This window comes from Myodes glareolus, chromosome 7 (assembly GCF_982192425.1).
Source record: "Myodes glareolus chromosome 7, mMyoGla1.1, whole genome shotgun sequence".
Taxonomy (NCBI): Eukaryota; Metazoa; Chordata; class Mammalia; order Rodentia; family Cricetidae; genus Myodes; species Myodes glareolus.
In genome coordinates this window covers 77,975,952-78,001,168 of record NC_142032.1, presented here as the reverse complement: position 1 = coordinate 78,001,168, position 25,217 = coordinate 77,975,952, and positions in this window count along the sequence as shown.

The following is a 25,217-nucleotide window of genomic DNA, read 5'->3' as shown; positions in this document are numbered from 1 at the left end:
TGATGGCTTCTGGGGATGAGAGAATCAGTGTTCCTTAAAGGTGAGTTGTTTGTTTTTTAAAAAGAACAGGAAGTTGCAGGGTAGTGATATGGGGGTGGATCTGAAGAATTTAAGAGGAGTTGGGGATAAAGATGACTAAAATACATTGTACAAAATCCTCAAATACTTAATTAAAGAATTGAAAACAAAAATACCTTTTGTCCTAATTTGCTTTCTGTTGCTGTGATAAACACCATGACCAAAGGCAACTTGAGAAGGAAAGGGTTCATTTCAGCTTAGTTTCTGTCCCAAAGGGAAGCCAAGGCTACAAATCCTCAAGGCAGGAACCTGGAGACCGGAACTGAAGCAGAAGCCATGGAGGAATGATGTTTACTGGTTTGCTTCCCATGATTTGCTTAGCCTGCTTTCTTATACCATCCGGGACCACATGCCTAGGGACGGCACTGCCCCGGTGAGCAGGGCTCTTCCACATCAATCATTAACCAAGAAAATGTAACACAGACTTACAGACTTGCTACAGAACAATATGATGGAAGACTTTTCTGTTGATGTTCTTTTTTTTCCACAGAAAACTGAAACTTGTATCAAACTAACAAGAGAGATAGAGATAGATGGAGAGAGAGAGAGAGAGAGAGAGAGAGAGAGAGAGAGAGAGAGAGAGAGAGAACTAACCAAGCTGGGCACACACCTGTAATCCCAGCATTGTGGAAGCAAAGGCAGACAGATCTCTGTGATTTTGAGGCCAAACTGGTCTGCAATGCAAGTTCCATGTAAGCAAGAACAACATCATAAGACCCTCTCTTAACAAAACAAGGATGAAAACAAACACAAAAGCCCACTAAACAGGACAGCTAAGAAAGACTTCCTCGGGTCATCTGTAGCTGTGGAACTTGAGGGCCGGCTCCACCTGGAGCTGAGAGCAGAACACAGCAGCTTTCACAAGGTAGTGGTTTTTAAGACTGAAGGAACCATGGAGGCTTTCATCAAGGCTCGAGAGAGCCAAGCAATGTGAAGCAGGAAGGACATTCCTGAAAGAAGTCCCCGAGAAGGCACTGCATAAAGCTAGAGAGTGGACACCTAAGATGCAGAGTGGATTCCAAGATCAGAGATACCAGGGTCATGGACAGCCACAAGAATAGCTGCAGGTATGGAGTGGAATTGGCTCAAGGGGGTGGTGTGTGTGCAGCCTGGGACAGAGCTGCAGAAGTGGGGCTACTCGAGTCATTTATAGCCCATATAAACATCATGACTCCCAGATGCCAAGCATGAACTGCAGGATTTGGTGTCTTCCCTCGCTGGGTTTCAATCTTGCTTTGGTCCAGTCATTCCTTGCTGGTGCGGGAGAATTGTCTGTACTCTGTCAATCATGTTTTAAATAAAAGCTGATTGGCCAGGAAGTATAGGTGGGTCAACCAGACAGGAAGTAGATGAGAACAGGAGTATTCTGGGAAGCAGAAAGCTCCCTCTGCAGTCCAGCCCAGATCACTGAAGAAGTAACATGTGACCTGTCCCACTGAGAAAGGTACCGAGCCATGTGGCTAACATAGATAAGAATAATGGGTTAATATAAGCTACAAGAGCTAATAAGTAGCCTGAGCTAATGGGCCAATCAGTTTTATAACTTATGGAGATCTCTGTGTGATTTTCTATGGGACTAAATGGCTGGGGGACCAGATGGGACAGAAGTCCTCATGTTACATCTTGCTATGACATTGTTTTTCCATGGAATGGTGTAGTGGATTGAATGAGAATGCCCTCATAGACCCCTATGTTTGAACATATGGTCCTCATTGCTGGAGATGTTTGGGATGCATTAAGAGATGTGGCCTTGTTGAAGGAGGCATGTCAATGGGGACAGGCTTTGATGTTTCAGAAGCCCACCCTATTCCCCAGTGTTCTCTCTCTGCTTCCGGATGCTGAATCAAGATATGAGCTCTCAGCTGTTCCTGATACCTTTGCTCCACTGTCATGGACCCTAGCCCTTTGAAAACATAAACCCAATTAAATGCTTTATTTAATAAGTTGCCTTGGTCATGGTGCTTTGTCCCAGCAATAGAAAAGTAGGAGAGATGGAAATGTTTATTGTGTATTGGAAAGATGTGCCTTCTTTATTTTATGAGACCTTGTAGTTAAGAGAGTCCTGTAGTTGGTTGGTGTTTTTACCCTTAGTTCTTTGACTTTTGGGGGGCGCTGCCACCCAGTTCTCCAGTAAATCACACGCATGAAGACTTCCTCTTACCCATATATCCACCACATCTTTGCATTGTTACACAAATGTTCCACAGCATAAACAAATGTAACACATCTTAAAATAATATTCCACAACAGGACCCTTGAGTCTCCAATGGAGACATAGACATTAAACTTTTAAGCAGCATAGGAATTGTTTAAAAAAAAAAAACTGGGGACTTTGGATGTTAGACGGAATCCATTTTCTGCATTATGAGATAGACATGAGCCTTTGAAGACAAAGGGAGGAGATTGTGACTCTAAGTGATATGTTTGTGCATCAAGTAGAGGTTGAGAGGCTGCAGTTAACAATGTGTTACCCTGGTAGAATGGAGACTCTCCTGGGAGGCAAGCTCCAGGACACCGGGGAAAGATCATCTAGATTAGCTGAGCTTCTGGGCATGCCTGTGAAGGGTTAACCTGGTCAACTGAGGTGCGAAGACCCATCTTAGCTGTGGGTGGTGACAACCCACAGGCTGGAGTAAGACTTAATCCAAGGGAGGCAGCTTGCTGGACACTTCCTGTTCCTCTTCTTTGCTATAGACACAGTGTGACCAGCTGTCCTCCCACTCCTGCCATCAGGCCTCCCCGTGTGGAGCCACGTGGAACCCCTCAAACTGTCAGTCAGAATAAACCCTTCCTCCTTAAAATGCTTCTTGTCAAGAGTTTGCCTATAGCAATAAGGAGAGGAACAAATATACTCTCTGAGACCTCCATGTTTTGCATTTTTCTCAGCATGCTTGTCTTCCTGATGCCCCCAGAATGGCCCATTAAACTCTGCATAGAGTGTTTTAAGATTTCTTTAACCCACAGCTACAAACTCCTCCACATTCCTCCCACAAATCAATTCCAAAAGCTTCAGGTTTATAACAGCAACATGCCCACGGTTGGCACTGACTGCTCAATTGGCTTATTAGCTCATCACTGTGACCAATACCAGATCAGAAGCGATTTAATGGAGGAAGGGCTGCTTTTGCCTCCAGTTTAAGAAGGCGTACTCTTTTGTGGCAGGGGAGGCAGAGTGGCAGGAGTGCCAGGTGACTTAATACATCATATTGACCATATCGTTATATTAGTGATTTTAATCTACTAGCATAGAGACTCGCACCATCTTTAGACTCCTGGGAGTAAGGTGGGTCCTGTCACCCACAGAGTCCTCTTTTGCCTGAAAGCTGCTCTGATAGTCTAACCATCAGGCAAAGAATCATGGGCTCCATCTTGCTGCACTTTGCTCCCAGATGAGCTCTGCAAGCCTCTTCGCCAGCAACTCAACACCTCTCTCTCCCGCAATAACCAGAACCCACAGCACTCCTCCGTACTCTTACCTCACGTCTGACTCACTCTGATATCCCACCTACAGCTGCCCAGAAGCGTCCTCGGGATTTCCCCGGACGATGTTGCGGTGTCCTGGTTTAAAGCTGAGTCAGTACGCTGTGGCAAATGGCACGGGTTCCTTCCACAGGGTGGAAGTTGTGCCTCTGCCAAAGCTTGCTATGGTCCAGGAGGTGGCGGTGTCTACTCTCGCGGGAACCGGTGTCTCCTCACTAATACTAAGAAATTGTAGAAGCAAAGGGGGTTCCTGAGTTGCAAAGGATGTAAAGCAATGAGGGAATTTTCAGAGATGATGCGTTCCCCTGCTGTATAATCACACATTATAAAGCTAAAATGTATTTCAACATTAGACACCACAGAAGCCGGATGAATCGTCTTCTTTACCATACTGCAAGAGTACTGCCTTGAAAGGACAGATGGAGATATCGCCAAGGCTGCTGGGAAAGCCCCAACAGGATGATCTTAAACTAACCACTAAACACGGAGTCCAGAGGCCAATAAACAAATCTGGAGAAACATCAGCTGCCCATACTGTGATAAAAGAGAAGTCTGGGCCTGCAAGAAATCAAATGTTGCTGTCTTCTAGACCCCATGAAGCAAACAAGACACTGAGCTACAGGGGGAAAACACAGTTAACGTGAGTAGTAGCAAATTGCTCGTTCATTTCATGGCCGCCCAGACCCGAATAATCACACAGAAACTATATTAATTACAACACTGCTTGGACAATAGCTTAGGAATATTTCTAGCTAACTAGACTTTACATCTTAAATTAACTCATTTCTATTAATCTATGCATCGCCACGAGGGTGTGGCCTACCGGTAAGGTTCTGGTTTGCCCTTGCCCTTCAGCGGCTACGGGGACTCCCTTTAACTCCGCCTACTCCCTCTCTCTATCTCTGTTCTGATTTCCTGCCTGGCTTTTACCCTGCTAAACCATTGGTCCAAACCGCTTTATTCATCAACCAGTAAAAGCAACACTTCTACAGAAGGGCATACCACATCAAACGTGGGCCAGTAAGATGGATCAGCAGCGAAATGCGCGCTTGCCTCCAAATCTAATGGCTCACGTTTTATCCCCAGGACCCATGCAGTGGAGGAAGTGAAGTGATTGAGTTGTCCTCTGACCTCCATGTGTGCACCTTAAGCCCCTCTCCCAGATAAATGGACAGTAAGTGAACACAGGGAATAAAAAGATTACCTCTGTGGAAAGCAGTGACACCAGAGTAATACCAACTGTGCCGTCACAGTTGTTACACAGCCTGCCCCGGTTGTCCAAAATCAAACCTGGAAGCCGGTTTAACTTACCCAACGGCCCATTTGAAGTGGGGTAGACGGGTTTATGCAGCCATCTTCACAGAGACACATATATAGAACTAGATCTTCTTCAGTTTATTTAAAGTATTTCCTTATGAGCCAGCTACACCTCAGCAGCTAAGGTTCTGTTAGAACAATGCCCACTGAAGTTACCCCCTCCCAGCCCAGAGTCCACACTGCAGAACCAATGAGTTTTCTAGGCTTCCTTACAGAGCATTGTTGAAGAAGGGCGCTTGTTGGTTCCTAGCCACCCTGCTAGCTTAGACTTGAAATAATCACACAGAAACTATTAATTAAATCACTACTTGGCCCATTAGTTTTAGCTTCTTATTGGCTAACTCCTATATTAATTTAACCCATTTCTATTAATCTGTATATCACCATGTGGCTGTGGCTTACCCAGTAAAGTTCCCAGTGTCTGTTGCTGGTGGCTCCATGGCTTCTCTCTGATTCCACCCTTCTTTCTCCCAGCATACAGTCTAGCTTTCCCCGCCTAGTTCTGTTCTTTCCTGCCATAGGCTCAAAGCAATTCTTTATTTATTAACCAATAAAAGCAACACAGAGACAGAAGGGCCTCCCGCACCAGAGCATGAGTGAGAGGTTACTTACAGGCACATGTGTGATCCCGAAGCAGCCACATCACCAGAAAACCTCACTCCAATATGGATGACAACTTTCCCATAGCTCTTCCTGTAATCTACCATCCTCTGTCCAGCATCGCGCCGCTGGAGTCCAGTGAGATTGCTTGCAGGTAGGGCAGAATCTCATGCAGGTGGCCATTTTTGTGTGCCAATATAATTCCTAACTGTGTGTTAAACCCTTACCCACAGATCCATGTAGCTCACCCCTCATGACAGTAACTTCTTTTTTAATATATAGTGATTATTATAGAGATTCAGAGCTAGTCTAGATGCAGAGATTATAGGGAGAGTCAGGGTCTCACTCAGAGATCAGGCTGGCCTCAAACTTACAGAGATCCACCTACCTCTGCTTCCCGGGCGCGGGGTTTAAAGGCGTGGCCACCATACCTTGTTGTGGAATAACTTTTTAATTTAAATTAAATTTTAGTTTAATATAATGCTGTACCAAAGACTGAACTGTGGCTTTCAGCATGTGGAAAGTAGTTTGCCAATGGTGTTAATCCTTAGATCCCCATAAAACTTTATGATTGCTTTGATTTTGTTTCGCATCAAAATGATTTAAACCAACTTTTCTAGGTTACGTGTCCTGACTAGTCTATGTTGCTATAATTTTTGTTTTATTTCTTATAATTTGGGGAAGTATAAATATCTGATAGCATACAAAATCTTGAATAACTATACATTTTGTTTTAAATATAAAGGGCATAACTGTTTCTTTCTATGCCTTATAATTTTCGGCTGGACTGTAATTGAACCCACAGCTTAAAACACACTAGGCAAACATCCTACCCTCCCAACCCTCTCATAATTTAAATTTCCGCAATATCCCATCTTATGCATTACTAATTTTACTGAATATTAGCTTTCTCTGGGCACTACTATTAGACATTTCTGTTCTCACTTTCTTTTGTGTATGCCTGTTTGTGTGTCAATAGAAAAAAAACTGGCTGAAATTTTATTTATTTACTATGTATACTTCTCTCTAGAAATAATCTGACCTTAATTTTTTTTTCTCAAATCCTTGTTATGCACTGCAGTCGAGGCTCTGTGCTGTGTTATGCAGGGATTCACATGCAGTGACTCTGTCTCTCAGAATTCTCTCATTATATGTAGCCCTGGAGACAAGGAACACACATAAATAATTATGACAAAGGGAAGAAGGTATCGTAGGGGAGCTGGAAAGATGGTTCAACCAATAAGAATGCTTGTTGCTCTTGCAGAGGAGCCAGGTTCAGTTCCCATTTACCACACAACAGTTCACAACTGCCTATGACTCCAGTCTCAGGGGGCTTGACATCCTTTTCTGCCCTTGGAGAACACCAGACACTCAAGTGTTGTTCACATATACATGTAGGCAAACACTCATACACATATAATAAGGATGAATAAGTCTTTAAAAAGGGTTGTGTCATTGAGGAGGAGCAGATCCATTGCTGAAAGGGTGATACATGACATCTGATGTGGAGGGCAAAGGACACACATCTGGAACATTTTGAGAAAAGTGAGGCGAACTGACCTTCTATAGAGCCAATATTTCTACTGTCCTGAAGTAGCCACAGCAGGTACACAGCTCTAGAAAACAAGTAACAAGTGAAATGGAAAAATAAAGCAACATTTTGGCAGTGACAGATCAGCCAAATAAAATGGGAAGCCACAGATTCACAGAGAAACAGCCAATGTAATCTTAAAATATAAGTTTAAATGACTGAAAGTTAATAGATGGGACCTCACTAGGTGTAACATGAGGGGGCCTGCTTGTTTGTGTTTTCTGTCCTGCCCGGCCCCCCAGCTGTTCAGTCCCAGAGAAAAATCAATCACACAGGAGATCTCTATAAGTTATAAAGCTGATTGGCCCTTTAGATCAGGCTACTTATTAGCTAATGTTCACATCTTGATTAACCCATTTTTCTGATCTATGTTAGCCATGTGGCTCAGTACCTTTTTCAGTGGGGCAGCTCACATCCTGCTGCTTCGGTGATCTGGGTAGGAGTGGGAGGAATCAACTTCCTCCTCCCCAGAATTCTCCTGCTCTCCTTACATCATTTCCACTTCCTATCTAGTTTTCCCACCTATACCTCCTTCCTGGCCAATCAGCATTTATTTAAAACATGATTGACAGAATACAAACAATTCTCCCGCACCACTTCCCCCACTTTTTTTAAAAAACAAAGGAAAATATCCATAGTCCATTTTTTGGGAATGTGGGCGTAATATTCCAGGCTACTTCCAGCTGGTTGGGGGTGCTGATAATCTTATGGGGACCTAAAGAAAATTTAGAGTTATGATCAAGTCCTGACTGAAGTATCCTGTGAGTCTTGATCATCTCAGGCAGCAGTCTTGAACCTGTTCTGGATGAAGAACTCTGATATCTGGCCATCTGTTCCTACTGGAGATTTCTCAGGTGGTCTCCCTTGATCAAAGATGATTTTTCTTAACTCTGAATAAATCTACAGCCTTTCCTTTTCTGTGGAAACAAAAGCAAAATCTCTTCTCCAAAGTAACATACCTTTTGACTTCAATTTTGAAGCCAAGGTATTTTCAAAATACCTATCTTGGATTAATTCTGCAACATTTATAAGCAAATATCTTTTAGCAGCTGTTGCTCCTTCCTCAGCATTTAAACAATTCAAAGAGAGCATAATAGCATACAGTATCAAGATTCTCTGTGTATTTTCCATCTTTACGTGGCTTTATTTTAACCTCTATTTCTTTTATTTTTACTTTTAACTTTTGGCTTTTTGAGACAGGTTCTCTGTATATCTTTGTCCTGGAATTCCCTCTGTAGACCAGGCTGTCCTTGAACTCCCAGAGATCCGTCTGTCTCTGCCTCCCCAGTGCTGGGATTGAAGGTGTCTGCCACCACACCTTGAATTTACAGAGGTCTGTCTGCCTCTGCCTCCCAAGCCTTGGGATTAAAGGTGTGTACCACCACACCCAACTACTCTCCTTCTTTCTTTCTTTCTTTCTTTCTTTCTTTCTTTCTTTCTTTCTTTCTTTCTTTGGACTTTAAACCATTTAGAGGTTTTTTTTTTCTTTGAATATCTCTTTACTGTATCTCTCTCTGTCTTTCTGACCAGAGAAAGTCTTTTGGGTCTTTAATTTGCTAAGGAATATGGAGAAGACAACACTCAAAAGCTATTAAGGCATTTCAAGGTCCTTGCCAGGAAGCAAGCTGCAACAGTGTTTCCATAGTCAGGATGGCCTGTTTGAAAGAGTCAGAGTTTTCCCTGGCCGGAAGGCCCAGAAAGCCGGCATTTTAAAACAGTGTAGCTTTTTTTCCTGCTACGGCTGAAAACTGAAATGCTTTAGTCTAGTCTTTCCCAAGCTTTCTCAGGCTTTTTGTGGATGCAGTTATCCACGTGGGTGCCATTCTGTAACATGAGGGGGGCCGGCTTGTTTGTGTTTTTCTGTCCTGCCCGACCCCCTAGCTGTTTAGTCCCAGAGAAAAATCACACACAGATCTCTGTAAGTTATAAAGCTGATTGGCCTGTTAAGTCAGGCTTCTTACTGGCTAACTCTCACATCTTGATTAACCCATTATTCTGATCTATTTTAACCATGTGGCTCAGTACCTTTTTCAGTCGAGCAGCTTACATACTGCTGCTTTGGTGGTCTGGGCAGGAGTGGGAGGAATCAACTTCCTCCTCCCCAGAATTCTCCTGCTCTCCTTGCATCATTTCCACTTTCTGTCTGGTTTTCCCGCCTATACCTCCTGCCTCTGCCTCCTTCAGCAAATCCTACCGGCATGCACCACCACAACCAACTGGAAGTAGCCCGGAATACTACGCCCACATTCCAAAAAATGGACTATGGATATTTTCCTTTGTTTTTTAAAAAAAGAGGGGGAAGTGGTGCAGGAGAATTGTTTGTATTCTGTCAATCATGTTTTAAATAAACCATGTTACAACTAGGTAAGGAGTGGCTTCTCTGTTTTACAGCCCAACTTTGCCTGATTTTAACCCAAAGAAAATAAATGATGTCAGCTAAGAGTCACAGGGTCACTGCCTTTGTTAAGAACCCTGACAGTTGGACATCTCCTGGTGGCTCTTCCTTAGCCCAGCCTTGAGGGCATGAGATGCCTAATGTCCTTCCTTCTGCAAAACCATCACAGGATGCCACCATGTGCACAGAGGTGCCTGCAACCACTGCTCACGCTGTGCCCAGGTAGGTGTGTCCTCAGTCCAGTAAGAGCCCAAGCTGCCTCCCATGGGAGTGGGCCCAGGTTCCTGTGATGGACATCCCAGCACCTAGGGTGATCAGCCCACCACCTCAGGGTGAGCAATCTGACACCCATCCCAGCACCTAGGGTGGTCAACCCATCCCCTTGTGTGGGTACCAGTTCCTGGATAATGGAGAACAAGGTCTCTTTGTTGACCTGCACCATGACCAGCTAGGTTAAGTCTCCAAGGATCAGAGGAATTTGCCAAAGATCTGTCATACAGCATAACCTGGGGACTCTGGACATTTGAGCTCAAGGGTAGTGGCAACAAAGTACTTCTTATTTTTATTATTAAAGCAAGCAAAATATGAGATGATGTTTACAGGAGATTTTCAGCTAGCTTAAGTGAATACAGGTACAGTGAGGGAACACCTGATGTTATGTCTTGTCATCTTTGGTCATGTGAAAAGAGCCAAGAATATTCCTCCCAGGCCTTTGCCTTTCCTTCAGAGATACTGTGGAAATGCCAGTGTAGGTGGCTTTTTCTGTCCCTCCTGCCAGCTCCCAAATAACCACACAGAGACTTCCTATTTATTATGAAAGCTCAGCTGATAGCTTAGGCCTGTTTCTGACTAGCTCTTATAACTTAAATTAACCCATTTCTATTAATTTACTTTCTGACTTGTGGAAGTGTCCTTTGTAACTGGAAATCCTGCCTAGCTATTGACTGTTCATTCAGCTTTTTATTAAGATAATCAGAGTGACACATCTTCACAGTGTATGGAAAGATTATTCCTCAAGATTTCCCCCTTTTGTTTAAATAAAAAGGGAAAGTTTTAACATAATAAAACTATATATAATAATAACAATTATCAGATATTGTCTAAATAGAAAGGAAAGGTATTAATACTAACAAATGAACTGTATATAATAAGAACAACTGTCAAGTAAGTATTACATTCACAATATCCAGTTCATTAGTATTTGATAAATTTAGAGAAATACTCCATTATCTATCCTCTCTTGATGAGTCCAAAGTTTTGTACCTAATTTACTTTTTATCAAGAATAGGGGAAACTGTAACTATAAATATCTAATCTTCAACTCTAGCAGAGACTCAAGACGGATATAATATCATCTCAGGAAATACAGAGGAATCAACTTCCAAAACTATAGAAATGATGGAGACATCTGGCTGTCTGGACAGTTACCCCAAAGTTCCTTGGCACATCCACCTTCAGCCTACAGGTCTAAAATATCTGGCAGACTTTTTTGTGAAGCAGGAAATTTTTGAAGGACTGTACTACCCTGTCTTGGCAAAGTTTGACAGTCCTGTTTGTCCAGTTTGGATAGCATATTATCAGCAGTTGAGGTGGTTTCTTGCCCAAATGACTAGCTTTTGTCACAAAGAAAGTAAACTCCAATTGGAAGTTTTTCAATGCCCATCATTTTTTTTGGAAGTAAATTAGTGCTTCCAGGAGCAGACATGTCTCACCATCAAGAAAAATCTTATATTATTAAAACATTTTATATGCCATATTCTGTAGGTCTTTGAAGACCTACATATATAATATATATATTATATATATAATGCATATATATATGCATTAACACAAGTATGAACTGTGTGTTTTACACAGTCAGCCAAAGATGATTTCTGTTTTTTGTTTGAGCAGGTAAAACATATGTCACCTGTCTTGTATTTTTTCTAGGTTTATTTCTTTATGATTGTAGTCAAATTTTCAGGGGTCACCCCTGATCAAATCTGATCTCTGTCAACCTTGACTGAATCCACAGCCTTTTGCTTTCTGTGGAAAGCATAACCTCTTCCCCAATGTAACATGTTTTTTTACTTCCATTTGGAAGTTAAGATATTTTTGAAGTATGTAGGTTGGTTTAATTTAGTCATTTTCATAATTCAGTGTCTCTCAGCAGCTAGTGTTTGATCATTAGCAATAAAAAAATTTAAAATTAACAAAGCACCACATAAAGTTCAAACTCATGAATTATAATATTTCCCATCCTTACGTGGCTTATTCTTTTTATTAATATTACTTTACTCTCTCTTTAAAGACTTTAGTTTATTATTTTAAACTATTTTATGACTGTCTATATCCTTATTCTTTTTTCTTAAGTCTATGAACATTATTAAACACACTGTAACCTGTTTAGAAGTTTGGGTTTTTTTGTTGTTGTTGTTTTTGTTTTGTCTGAACCTACTTTACTACAGGTCTGTAGCCTTTTCTGTCTGCGTGAATAAAACTTAAAATGCTATGTGCAGCTTAGTTCCTGGCAGGCTGGCAGTTCAAGCCTGCAGGCATCAGCCAGGAGATGCAACTCTGTACCTTGGCATGCATGAGAGACTGTGGGACTAGGAAGCTCCATTTTGTGTGTCTGGAACATTTTTAAGCTTTCTTGGGTCTTATGTGGAAATACATGCCCCACATTGGATGCCATTTGTAGGCAATTTTTCTCACCTGCCATCTCCCAAATGACCACACAGAGACTTCTTATTAATTACAAAAGCTCAGCTGACATCTTGGGTTTATTTCTAACCAGGTCTTAGAACTTAAATTATCCCAGTTTAATTAATTTACTTTCTGCCTTGTGGCTTTATTACCTCATCTCCATATTGCCCATCCTGCTTCCTCTGCCTCTCCTGGCATCTCTGCCCTTCTTCCCAGTGTCCTCAGTGTGCCTGGAAATCCTGCCTAGCTATTGGCCCTTTAGCTTTTTATTAAACCAATCAGATTGATACATCTTCACAATGTACAAAAAGGTTATTCCACAACATGCCAAGGTATTCCCTTCACATCCTTGGTTTCATATGCATTTACTCAACAGAGTTTATGCAATTCTTTCTAGAAGGTCACCTTGAAGAAAGAACCTTCTTCACTCTGCCCCATCCACAGTCCATAGTACGTTCACAGCTTCTTTATACAGGCTTCCACAAGTCCCCCTTGTTGCTTTTCAGAATATAGGAGAACAAAACACACATGCACAGGTTGAAACAGCTTTAGTGTCCAATTTGTATACATTGGACAATTACTGGTAGGCACATAATTATTAACAATACTAACAAGGTAGGACTCACAAAAGGCAAAAGGTCCTTACAAGCCACCATGACCAATACATATATTACAGAAACTCTATCTAATTCTTCGTACATGAAATCTAACTGATCTTGTGCATTGTGTGAAAAGTCTGAAATACTAAATCTGCACGTGCCAGCCAATGCGGTTTTTTTGGCAATAGATTCTCATTGTTGTTTGATCTTGGAGGACTGCCCTTCTCACTTCATTCAGTTCCTGATCTCTGTCAGTTTGGTGGAGGTAACATTAATAGCTTTGCTGAAGACACATGCCGTCTTCCATATCTTCTTCTGCATCCTGGCCATCAGTCCGGGTATAGGGAGGAGGAACGCTGCTGCAGGAGCAGCAACAGTCAGATCCAACGCATGAGGGTTATCACCACTGTCAGCAGGGAGAGCTCGGGCGTGCCGCCGTGGATGCACAGGCCAGGGAGAGCTCAGGCGTGCCCCTGGGTATGCATAGGTCAGGAAGAGCTCGGGCATGCCCTGGGGATGCATAGGCTGTTGGAACAGGATGGGCACCATCCAACCCAAACCGCAGACTCGTGAAACTCCTTTGACAAAACTGCAGAAGTGTGATTATTGCAAATAAATGCCCAGCTTGAAGGGAGCTCCCTCCCCAGCCCCCAGCCTTCCAGGTTACAAGGATTAAGCACAACATTAGTTAGTATGTGGGTAGTAACTGAAAAGAGCGTAGCCATATCTGCTGAATGACTGATTATTATCTCCTGTCCGATTATAAAAAGCCACTATCAGTACCCAAGACCCATTAAGTTCCCTTGGAAAAACTCATTAATGCTAGATGTACCTGGGAGGCAGAAATATTTTCTCTTTGGAACCCTGGTTGTGCCAGTTGGAGCCAAACATTGGGGTCTCGGGTGCCGATATAACCTGTACCCCAAGAGATAGAAGTCTCTTACTAGGAGGTAATCACAAACAGTCATCTGCCACTTTGGACATGTATGATTCCCTAAATCGGGATATTGCAGAGATAATTTGGAGATACTGAGTCAGTATTATTACTTTGTCTGGGTTGATCAGTGGTATTCTGCCATCTGGTTTTCCTACCACCTGTTTGGCTATAAACCTGCTGTTTCTTGCTATTTTTAAAAAATACTTATTTATTATGTATACAATATTCTGTCTGCGTGTATGCCTGCAGGCCAGAAGAGGGCACCAGACACCATTACAAATGGTTGTGAGCCACCATGTGGTTGCTGGGAATTGAACTCAGGACCTTAGGAAGAGCAGGCAATGCTCTTAACCTCTGAGCCATCTCTCCAGCCCCTGTTTCTTGCTATTTTATGGTACAGTTGTAGCAACACTCTAAGATAACAGAAATTTTCACTATTGGCTTCTCCCTCCAAAGCGATCTGCAGGGCACAGGAAGTCATAAAAGACTTAACAGAGCCAAGGCCACCATCGCCAGGACTGAAGAGAAAGGCGGGGCTGCAACTGAGAAGGATTTGTTCAGCTTCCTGGAAAAGGTGGTCTTGATACATTTTCTATTGGATTCACATTCTGCACTGAGGGAGTTGAAAGTTTTGTGCTACTTCTGAAAGGACACAAATAAAACCTTTACCCCCTAGCTTATCATGTCTCTTTTCTGGGTCTTGAGAACCGAGGGTAGACCACCAAGCAGGAGTTAGCGATGACATCAGGTCCTTTGAACTATTAGAAAAGAGAATCTCTATTGGAGAAAGGCCATTATCCTATAACAATTCAAAATTTAATGTATAGAATACTCTAGATAGCCAGAGTTGCTGTGTCTTACAGTCTATCTTTCTAGTCCCCCTTTTCGGTTTTGGAAATAGCATTCAATGGTGCGGTGTTTGTGTTTTACAACAACTTATCCTGCAGAGTTGTGTAGTATCTCGGGCTTGTGTGTAACATGAAAGTGTTGTGAAAATGCTGGACAGTATGAGTAGGTAGGCAGGGCCGTTACCAGTTGTGATTCTCTACCCACAGAGGCAAAGCAAGCCTGGAAGCGTGGTATGGCATGAACAGCATGTTCTCCAGGTTGAGATGTTGCCCACGTTACATTTGAGAAAGTATCTAAGGAAATACAGACGTATTTTTGCTTGCCAAATTACAGAACTAGAGTAATACCCATTTTTCAAAGGTCATTTGGTTCTCTCCTTCGGGGAGTAACCCCTGAGGGAAGTGGTCTAGTATCCAATTTAGAACAATTGGGACATCGCAGAACTACGTTGGGTTTGTTGTTGCTGTTTTGTCTGATTTTTGGTTAATGAGTTTTGCTTGCAGAAATCCAGCAGCACTGTAAATTGGAGTGTGCCAGTCAGTGCCCTTGGACAGTTGTGAGTGAAGGCAGAGGGGGACTAAAGTATGTGCTTGCATGTTCCTGTGAGCCAAGGACCCGGGCAGTCCTGGATGAACACACATGTGGATGATGAAGAACTGTGAAGATCTAGAATAAATTATTTGTAGAGCCTGGAAAAAATTATGGATAACCTTATAGTTTGGAACATGTAGCTGCTTCAAACACAGAGAGGGTAAGGGTTGTGCCGACAGAATCAGTGATCTGGGCAAGGGTGAGGCTTTAGGGTCTTCATGACTCTATGTCATTTATTGTTGGACTGAGCAATAATTAGTACAAAATATCATTCGATCAGGTCCCATGTGCACAGCCTTGTGATCCTTTGCTCCATCTGTGAGATAAGAAGCGGCAAGTTTAGAAGGGAGAATCCGCTGAGTGCATTTCAGAAGAGCAAGTGGTTTTCCAGAGACAGCGTGACAACTGAGCTTCTCCAGACAATCTGAAGTGAAATTTCTCATTGAATATATTTTCCTTAAAGCAACTTTATTTTTCAGTAGCATATATAACTGTAAAAAAATAATAAGTCTCATTATGATTTTAATACACATTTTGATATATGTGTGTAAAATATTCCCAAAGACATCTTTAAGCGGGCTAGTTTCTTGACTTTGGCCAATATTCTGGGGAAGCAGGCTAATAGTTAAGAATATTTTATTATCTTGTGTATAGGAATTTTTTCAACTTATTATATCAGCCTGTGTAACCTCAGAACACAGGAGAAAATCATTGTTTACAGCTCTTTATCTTATTCAAAATAGCATATAGAGCAATGTTAATAATTCAGTAATTCCTCTCCAATGAGCCACGACTGCGACAAGACACTAACCCTTCCCTGTGGATTATCCTGGGCGAATAATCACCGTTGCCCTGAACGGAACACTCATTCTAATAACTTAGAAAATAAAGTCATAACTATGTATGTTCTAAAGAAAAGGAACATTCTCATAAGCACAAATAACTTGGAGTTAAAGAGGAAGAACACATGAAAGTAATCAAAAAGTTCATATATAAAGAGCTGGAATGTCAAATAACTGCCAAAAAAGTCCTTTTTTTTAACAATTTCTCAACTTTTTGTTTTTCTTTAACATTCTCCAAATGATCTACATTTTAAAATGAAAGACTTGGTGAATCATTTGTTTTGGTCACCCCAAGTTATAAAGTCTGTTAGTGGACTGACATTCAAAACCTTCTGACACAGAATGGTACAGAGTGCTGAATGGTCACCAGATGTCACCATTGTTCCATCTTAAAGGCAATTGAATCACCCCTGAGATGTTTCTGGGGCCACTCACAAACCTGGTCTTATTTTCAGTATTTGAATTTAAATCGGCAAATATTTTAAGTACCAGAAATGTGTGTGTGTGTTTACACACATATATACACATATATACATATGTGAAATTACACATGTGCATATATGTAGGTATAAATACATAAAATTATAAGTGTGCACATATACGTGTATATGTGTATATATGCATATATAATTTTTCCACAATGAACCAATTGTACAATGAAAGTGTAATCAAGTCAGATGAATAAGAGACAAAGGCAGTGACCGCTTAGTAAGGGAGGAGAAGCCGCTGGAGACTAAGGATTATCTCCTGGCAGGGATGCCGGCCAGCGTTTGAGGGCCGTCCTGGGTCAATGCCCCTCCCCCACATACACGCATGCACCCCATCAAAAAGGCTTCTCCTATTATTTACTGTAAGCCCAGTTCTCCGTTGTTGCATCGGGTCTCCTCCCCACATTTATGGTCAAATCAAATACCAAAGGCTTTAAAATAGCTTATTGTTTTTCCGGCCCAAGGCATTTAAGAGAGTCTATGCTCCGCCACATTTGGGACGCAGTCCCTGCGTCGGAGACCTGAACGGGTTTCTCTACCTTGGTCCAATTAGTAGGCCCATGTTTTAAAGCAATGACTGGCATTTCATTTCAGCGCCCGTATCCTATTAGCTCCGGGATTGACGTTCCCTTATCCACACCGCACATCAAGGTCTCTCTGTTCGGCAATTAAAGTATTATGCCAAATCTGAGTGTTAATCTGCCAAAGCCGCCAGCCCTAGGAGAGGCGTGGCGTTAGGGATTATGTATGGTAATAGAGCCATCGAACAATTCCCTCTCCAGCCCGCAGATGGAGCGCTTTGTCTATGGATGCCATGCGATCCGAATCAGTAATTTGGGGAGTCAGACATTTAACCCTTAAAGAGTACCACTGCCTCTTCCCAATAGAGGCCTCATAGAGCCTACTGGGAGAGGGCCAAATATCCCAGCTTATAAAATTTGGACATTTTGATTGGGAGTTTAAAAAAAAAATCATTTCCCTTTTAACTCAGCAAGTGCCTTGCTAGGAGTAGCTGCAAGTTCTCCCCATTTTAATTCTGTTTATTTCCCTGTATTGTTGATCAGGGTTCTTGGGAGGGGCCCTTAGCTGACTTTCTCCAATCAGTTAGAGGCTCACATTGTTTATCATTTTAGAACTACATTATCAGCCCAATTCCTTTCTTTTTTACATCGGGGGCATAATCTGGCGTCTCTTTGACATATATAATCTGGCGCCTCTTTGATATATATAATCTGGCACCTCTTTGACATATATAATCGCCTTTTTTTAAAAAAAATCCCTTTTCATGTTACCCAAGTTGTCGTAATTAAAACATTTTATTTATTTTCCTTTCTGGTTGAGGGCAGCAGCTAGTGGCAGAGCCCACAGCTCTGCATGTCCTGGCATAATCTCCCGAAGATTCCCCTGCAGCTCCAAGAGGACATATGATAATAATAACCCTTTGACATTCTGAACTGGCTTTATCAAAAGTCAGACTATTCAGAAGACAATCCCTGGGATCAGCTTGGGGTATAGTTTTCTTTAGATTATTCTGTAGTTTGACCACAAAATCCACATAAGATTCTGAGTTGCTCTGTGAAATATTGCTAATAGGATAGGGGGTCTCACAGGGTGCAGTCATTTCCCCACCACCACCAAGCTTTAGTGCACCAAACAGATTTGATTTACATCCAAACCATCATACCAGGGCTACCTCTCCATTCATGTACAATTTCCTTGCCTTATTATCCCTGCAGCAAATGTGGAACCCTCCCCCCCATTCCGGGGGAGGGCTTTTCTTTGGGAGGACTCTCAAAGAACTCCTCAGAGGAACTCTCATCTGGTTTTGGCTCAAGCTCCTCCATTTTCTGGTTCAAAGATTTCATGTTTCTTTTTTCAGTTTTACTTTCATTAACAGCCCCCCGCCCCCGTCTCTGAGGCCGCTGAGGATTTGACTACAGAGCTGAAGAGATCAAGTTAGGAAGGAACCAGATCTGCAGGGGAAAGACCTCTCCCCTGTGGGGAGCTCTTGGAAAGTCCACACCACCTCTTTCCCATCTGTCCCCCATAATGTCCCTTGTGGGACATTAACACAGTAATAGTGTCTTTGGCTGCGCATATGCAGAACCTGACCATCCTCCCTGGCGGTTCATACTCCAGAGGTTTTAAATAAAGCTCTTAATGGTTTGTAACAGTCCTTGGGCTTAACTTCCACACTCTCACTTGGGTTTTGCCCCAGTTTTGTTCCCCTGGTGGTCTCAGTATCAAACCCTGTGTTATGCACGATTCCCTGGGTATCTTCCTGCATGGATGATTTTGGGATCTCCACCTGCTCTTCGAGCCCCACATTGAGTGACACTTGTCCATTGACCAGCAATCAGTGAGGCTATCTCCAAGGATCAAAGGATTTTGTCGAAGGTCTGATATGGGGGATAACCTGGGGACCCAGGCATCTGAGCTCAAGAAGAGAGCCAACAAAGCACTGCTTGCTTTTATTGTTAAGGCAAACAGAACAGAAGGTGACATTTACAGCTAGCGTAAGCAAGTAAAAGCCCAGTACCTAGCATTATGTCTTGTCATCTTTGGTCATGTGAAAAGAGCCAAGAACACTCCTCTCAGGCCTTTGCCTTTCCCTCAGAGATACTGTGGACGTACCAGGCATTCCCTTCATGTTTTTGCTTTCAAGTGAATTCACTCATCATAGCTGATGCATTTTTTTTCTAGAAAGCCCCTTATGGGAAGAACATTCTTCACTCTGTCCCATCCATAGTTCATAGTACAGTCACAACTTTCTTACACAGTTCAAAGTCTCTCTTAACTCCCAAAGTCTCTAAAATATCCAAGGTCTCATAACTGTGGTTCCTGTAAAAGAAAACAGCAAGCTGAAGACTTCTCACTCCGAGAGGAAAGGATCCAGCGTAGGCCAATCAAACAAAGGAAAACCGAGACTCAACAGTATAAAAGGCTCAGTGCTTGACCTCTGGGATCTGCTCAGATCCTCTGGGCTTCAAGGAGTCTGGGCAGCTAATTCAGCTCCACCCTCCACAGTATACAGAGAGAGCTTCTCCCCCAGGCTCCAAGCCTGAAGTTTTTCTTCTGTTTTAGGTTAATTTATTTTTATTTACTTTTATCGTGTGTGTGTGTGTGTGTGTGTGTGTGATAGTGGGATGTGTATGTGCGCAGGAAACTATAGAAGTCAAAGGACACCTTTGTAAAGTTGGTTCTTTTCTTCCTCCTTTGCCTCTACATGGATTCCAAGGACCAAATTCAAGTCATCAGGCTTGTGTGCCAAGGGCCTTTAGTTCCTCAGCCATCTTTCCAGTTCCTGAAAACTTTTCTTTTATTTATGCTTTATTATTAAAGTTTCAAAAGCATGGCAAGAGAGTGTTATTACTGAAGCATGCTAATAAACTAAAAGGTATTTGTTGAATTTGTCACATAATAGTGAGACGGAAGAACAATCTTAAAGAAGAGAAGTAGGAGATGAATAGAGACGGCGACCAGACCTGTGGCGGGTCCATGGAGCCCACTGCAGACGGCAGTGAGTGAGAACTGACGTTGGGAGGAAGAACAGCTCCGGCAGGTTTATTAACCAGAGGGAAGAGACGGTATTCTCTCAACATGCCACCAAGTCTGTGGCCAGGTCACACGGGACTCCTGGGCTCTCCTCTCTTGCCCTCTCCCATTACATCACCTCCTTGATCAAAGGAGATGACAAAATTGAGTAGTATTTCACGATTGCATGCCATCTGTGAAGTCAGAGTGCTCACTCCTTAGAGTCCCAGCTGCTAGGTGGGGATGTTGTCTCTCTCCCTCTGACCCCTTCCCTGACTGCTCCATGCTAACCTCTCGGAACTGTGGTGCCAATGCAGGGCAAAGCTTGAATCCTCCCCTCCCCCAGTATACTTATTTTATGTGTTCGAGTGTTTTGCCTGCATCTGTGTCTGTGTATCATATGTGGTCTGGTGCCACAGAGATAGAAGAGGGCATAATCTCTTGGAAGTGGAGTTACAGACAGTTGTGAGGCACCATATGGGTGCTGAGAACCAAACTTTGTTCCTCTGGAAGAGTATCAACTGCTAGGCTGCCTCTCCATCCACTTTGAACTATTTTTTTTAATTTATTAAAAATTTCCACCTCCTCCCCACCTCCCATTTCCCTCCCCCTCTCCCTAATCCCCTCCCGCTCCCTCTCCAGTCCTAAGAGCAGTCAGGGTTCCCTGCCCCATGGGAAGTCCAAGATCCTCCGGCCCCCATCCAGGTCTAGGAAGATGAACATCCAAACAAACCAGGCTCCCACAAAGTCAGTCCATGCAGTAGAATCAAAACCCAGTGCCATTGTCCTTGGCTTCTCAGTCAGCCCTCATTGACAGCCACATTCAGAGAGTCCGGTTTGATCACATGCTCCATCAGTCCCAGTCCAGCTGGCCTTGGGGAGCTCCCACTAGATCAGTCCCACCATCTCAGTGGGTGTATGCACCCCTCACGGTCCTCACTTCCTTGCTCATGTTCTCCCTCCTTCTGCTCCCCATTTGGACCTTGGGAGCTCAGTCCAGTGCTCCAGTGTGGGTCTCTGTCTCTATCTCCATCCACCGCCAGATGAAGGTTCTATGGTGATATGCAAGATATTCATCAGTGTGGCTATGGGACAAAGCCAGTTCAGGCACCCTCTCCTCTGCTGCCCAAGGAACAAGCTGGGAACATCTCCTTGAACACCTGGGAACCCCTCTAGAGTCAAGTCTCTTGCCAACCCTAAAATGGCTCCCTTAATTAAGATATCTACTTCCCTGCTCCCATATCCACCCTTCCTCCATCCTAACCATCCCTTTCCTCCAAGCTCTCCCCAATCCTCCCCTTCTCCCTTCTCCCTCCCCATCTCCCCTGACACCCACTCCACCCCCCGTGCACCCAACTTTTGCCTGGCAATCTTACCAAATTCCAGTATCCAGGAGGATAACTATATGATTTTCTTTGGGTTCACTTTCTTATTTAGCTTCTCTAGGATCACAAATTATAGGCTCAATGTCCTTTATTTATGGCTAGAATCCATTTATGAGTGAATACATACCATATTCATCTTTTTGGGTCCGGGTTATCTCACTCAATAAAGTGTTTTCTATTTCTATCCATTTGCCTGCAAAATTCAAGATGTCATTGTTTTTTACCGCTGAGTAAAACTCTAAACTATATATGTTCCCCACCTTCTTTATCCATTCTTCTATTGAGGGGCACCTTGGTTGTTTCCAGGTTCTGGCTATTACAAATAGTGCTGCTATGAACATAGTTGAACAAATGCTTTTGTAGTATGATTGGGCATCTCTTGGGTATATTCCCAAGAGTGGAAATGCTGGGTCCTGAGGTAGGTTGACTCCCAGTTTCCTGAGAAACCGCCACACTGATTTCCAAAGTGGTTGCACAAGTTTGCATTCCCATCAACAATGGATGAGTTTCCCCTTACTCCACATCCTCTCCAGCATAGGCTATCATTGATGTTTTTGACTTTAGCTATTCTAACAGGTGTAAGATGGTATCTCAAAGTTGTTTTGATTTGCATTTCCCTGATCGCTAAGGAGGTTGAGCATGACCTTAAGTGTCTTTTGGCCATTTGAATTTCTTCTGTTGAGAATTCTCTGTTCAGTTCAGTACCCCATTTTTTAATTGGGTTAATTAGAGTTTTAATGTCTAGTTTCTTGAGTTCTTTATATATGTTGGAGATCAGACTTTTGTCTGATAAGGGGTTGGTGAAGATCTTCTCCCAATCAGTAGGTTGCCTTTTTGTCTTAATGACAGTATCCTTTGCTTTACAGAAGCTTCTCGGTTTCAGGAGGTCCCATTTATTCACTGTTGCTCTTATTGTCTGTGCTGCTGGGTTCTACATAGGAAGTGGTCTCCTGTGCCCATGTGTTGTAGACTACTTCGATCATTTATCAAGCTACAAAGAAATGCCATCTAGAATCCCTCATTATTTCTGAAGGACTCTTACATTTTCTCTTCTTATGAGTTAGGTTTTTTTACCATTGCAACTCTCATAGACCCCCTAAGTATCTCCTGTATACCAGGCTCTTTGAGGAGGATGCAAAGGTGAAGAGCAGATTTACTCTGAGTGGATGGTACGCTCGGGGAACTTTTCTTTCTCACTTTGGATTAATTTCTTCTCCTCGATGAGCTAAAAAGTTGGCTGCTTCCATTTGTTCAGTCTCTTCCATTTTTCAGGCATCAACACTGAAAATATTAAGGTGCTACAGAGAAACCTTGCCTCAAAAAAAAAAAAAGAAAATATTAAGGTGATCTACATGAAAATGTCTGGTATCTCACTTAAGGACTGTCTTCAGGGAGATAGTGATTTGAAAAGGCTGCATGGAAATAGTTTATTGTTTACTAGACTTGTAACCGCTCAGAGTATGTGTGGGGAACTTTGAGAAAACAGAAGGAAAAGCATAGCTCAAAATGAGAGGTACCAGGTGTTTGGAAAGAGTTCCCTGACTAAGCCCAGAAACAGAAACTGTTTAGCAGAAGGGAGAGCAACTATAACTCCTGGAGGCAGTGAGGATGATGACAGCAAGGCTCATGGGCACAAAAGGGAAATGGCAAAGGGGTGTTTTGCTGTTGCTTTGTTTTACATTGATTTGTTTATCTAGGTGAGGGCTGGTGTGTGATGCAGCACCTAAGAGCATGTCAGAACAGAACTTCAATGATAAATCTACCTAGACTGTGATAACACCATTAATCTGACAAACACCACCCAAAGATCAGCTTTGAACTACAAAATGCTCAGGACAAGTTCATAGCGGTTAAGCTTAGATGGTCCAGCCTCACAGACAACTCCAGTCAGGACTTCAGCTAAGCCCTGCACTTTCCAGTTTTCCCATCACACAGAAACTAGACCACAAATGATACTGATATCTCTCCCAGAACTCGATCATTATCTCAATTTTCTCAAGATATCCTAAACATGCCATCACCCCCAGACAACAGGAAATAATTTTAAGAATACTACGCCAACATTCGCAAGAGGTGGGATGGATGTTTTTTGGTCATTCAGTGGGTTGTAGATGTTTGTCCTCGTTTAAGGGGGATAATTGCAAGTTGGGTCATGGCCAGAGAGGAAACTAAACAAAGAAGGTTGGATTAAAGGATTTGTTTCTTTTTCTTTCCTATATCCTTCTTTGTCTCCTATATAATGGGGGAAAAGGAAAGGGGATATAGTAATGATAGGATAAAAGGGTAGGTTATTAAATCTACTAAAAAGCAACTACCAGTCTGAAGTAGTTTACACTGATATGAATTTTTGTATATTGATATAAATTTAAGGTTTTTGTTGTAACATACTGTATATATATTTCTACTCTTGTTTAAGGTAGTGTATCTATGCAGCTCATTTTTAAATGTAATGTAAAGTTCTAGTCCCTGAAAGCTATTATTACAAACTATTTAAGATAATTAAGAATTGCAGGCTAGTGATTAGTCATCTATAACAACCAGATGTGTAGTTATGTAAGTTATGTTTTCAAGGCCAAACAGATACAGTTTGACAGATAGGTGGTCTTCAAACACTTCAGAGATCTATAGAATATGGCAACTAAGATGTTTTAATAACAAAAGGATTTTCATGACAGTGTGATCTGTATGTTCTTGGCAGCACCAATCTACTTCAAAGAAAATAATGGGCACTGAAGAACCTCCATATGGAGTGTGTTTTAAATGTGACAAAGTCAGTCACTGGGCAAAAAACTGCCCTTGCCTCAACTGCTAACAATACGATGTCCAAACTGGACAAGCAGAATCCAAAAGAAGGTGACTGCCAAACTTTGCCAAGGCAAAGTAAGCCAGCCCTTCAAAATTCCAGCTTCACAGAAAAGTCTGTCTGATATTCTAGGCCTGTGGGTCAAAGATGAATGCCCCAGCATTGGAGAGAACCTTGGGTGATTGTCCAGGAGGCCAGCTGTTCCTGTCATTTCTATAGCTTTGGAAGTTGTTTGTGCCCTCATTTCCTGTTTACTTCAGTAATATTTTATTCTTTTCCAGGTCTCTGATGGGGTTTGAAGACTAGATAGTTGGAAGGCAGAGGCAGGCGGATCTCTGTGAGTTTGAGGCAAGCCTGGTCTATAAGAGCTAGTTCCAGGACAGGCTTCAAAGCCACAGAGAAACCCTGTTTCGAAAAAACAAAAAAAGAAGAAAAAGAAGAAGTAGAAGAAGAAGAAGAAGAAGAAGAAGAGGAAGAGGAAGAGGAAGAGGAAGAAGAAGAAGAAGAAGAAGAGGAAGAGGAAGAAGAAGAAGAAGAAGAAGACTAGATAGTTATAGTATCACTATTTTCATTGTCACCAAATTTTTTAAAACTCACAAAAGCGATGTAAAGTTTATGAAGGTTAAAAGACATAAAAGCTTAAGTTTTTTTTAATGAAGATGTCTTAATATCTAAAAGGATATTTTTAGGCTAATAATACAAGTTATGAGAGAAAGTGGTTTAGGTATAAAACTTTGGACTCACTAAGATAGAACAGATGACACAGTATTTTCTCTGAATTTACCAATACAAATAGACTGGACATTGTGAATACAATTCTAATCTGATAATTGTTCTTACTGTATATAGTTTTACTGCATTAGAGTCAAAACCTTTCCTTTTATTTAGACAAAAAGGAGGGGTGGTGCAGGATATTTGAAGCATGTTTGGTTTTGTTCAGTGGGCACTGACTTTAGTGGTGTGATAGATAAGGCTCAAGATACTTCTCATCAACATTTATAAAAGGCTTTACTCTTTAGAAGTGGTGACCATTGGGGGCTGGA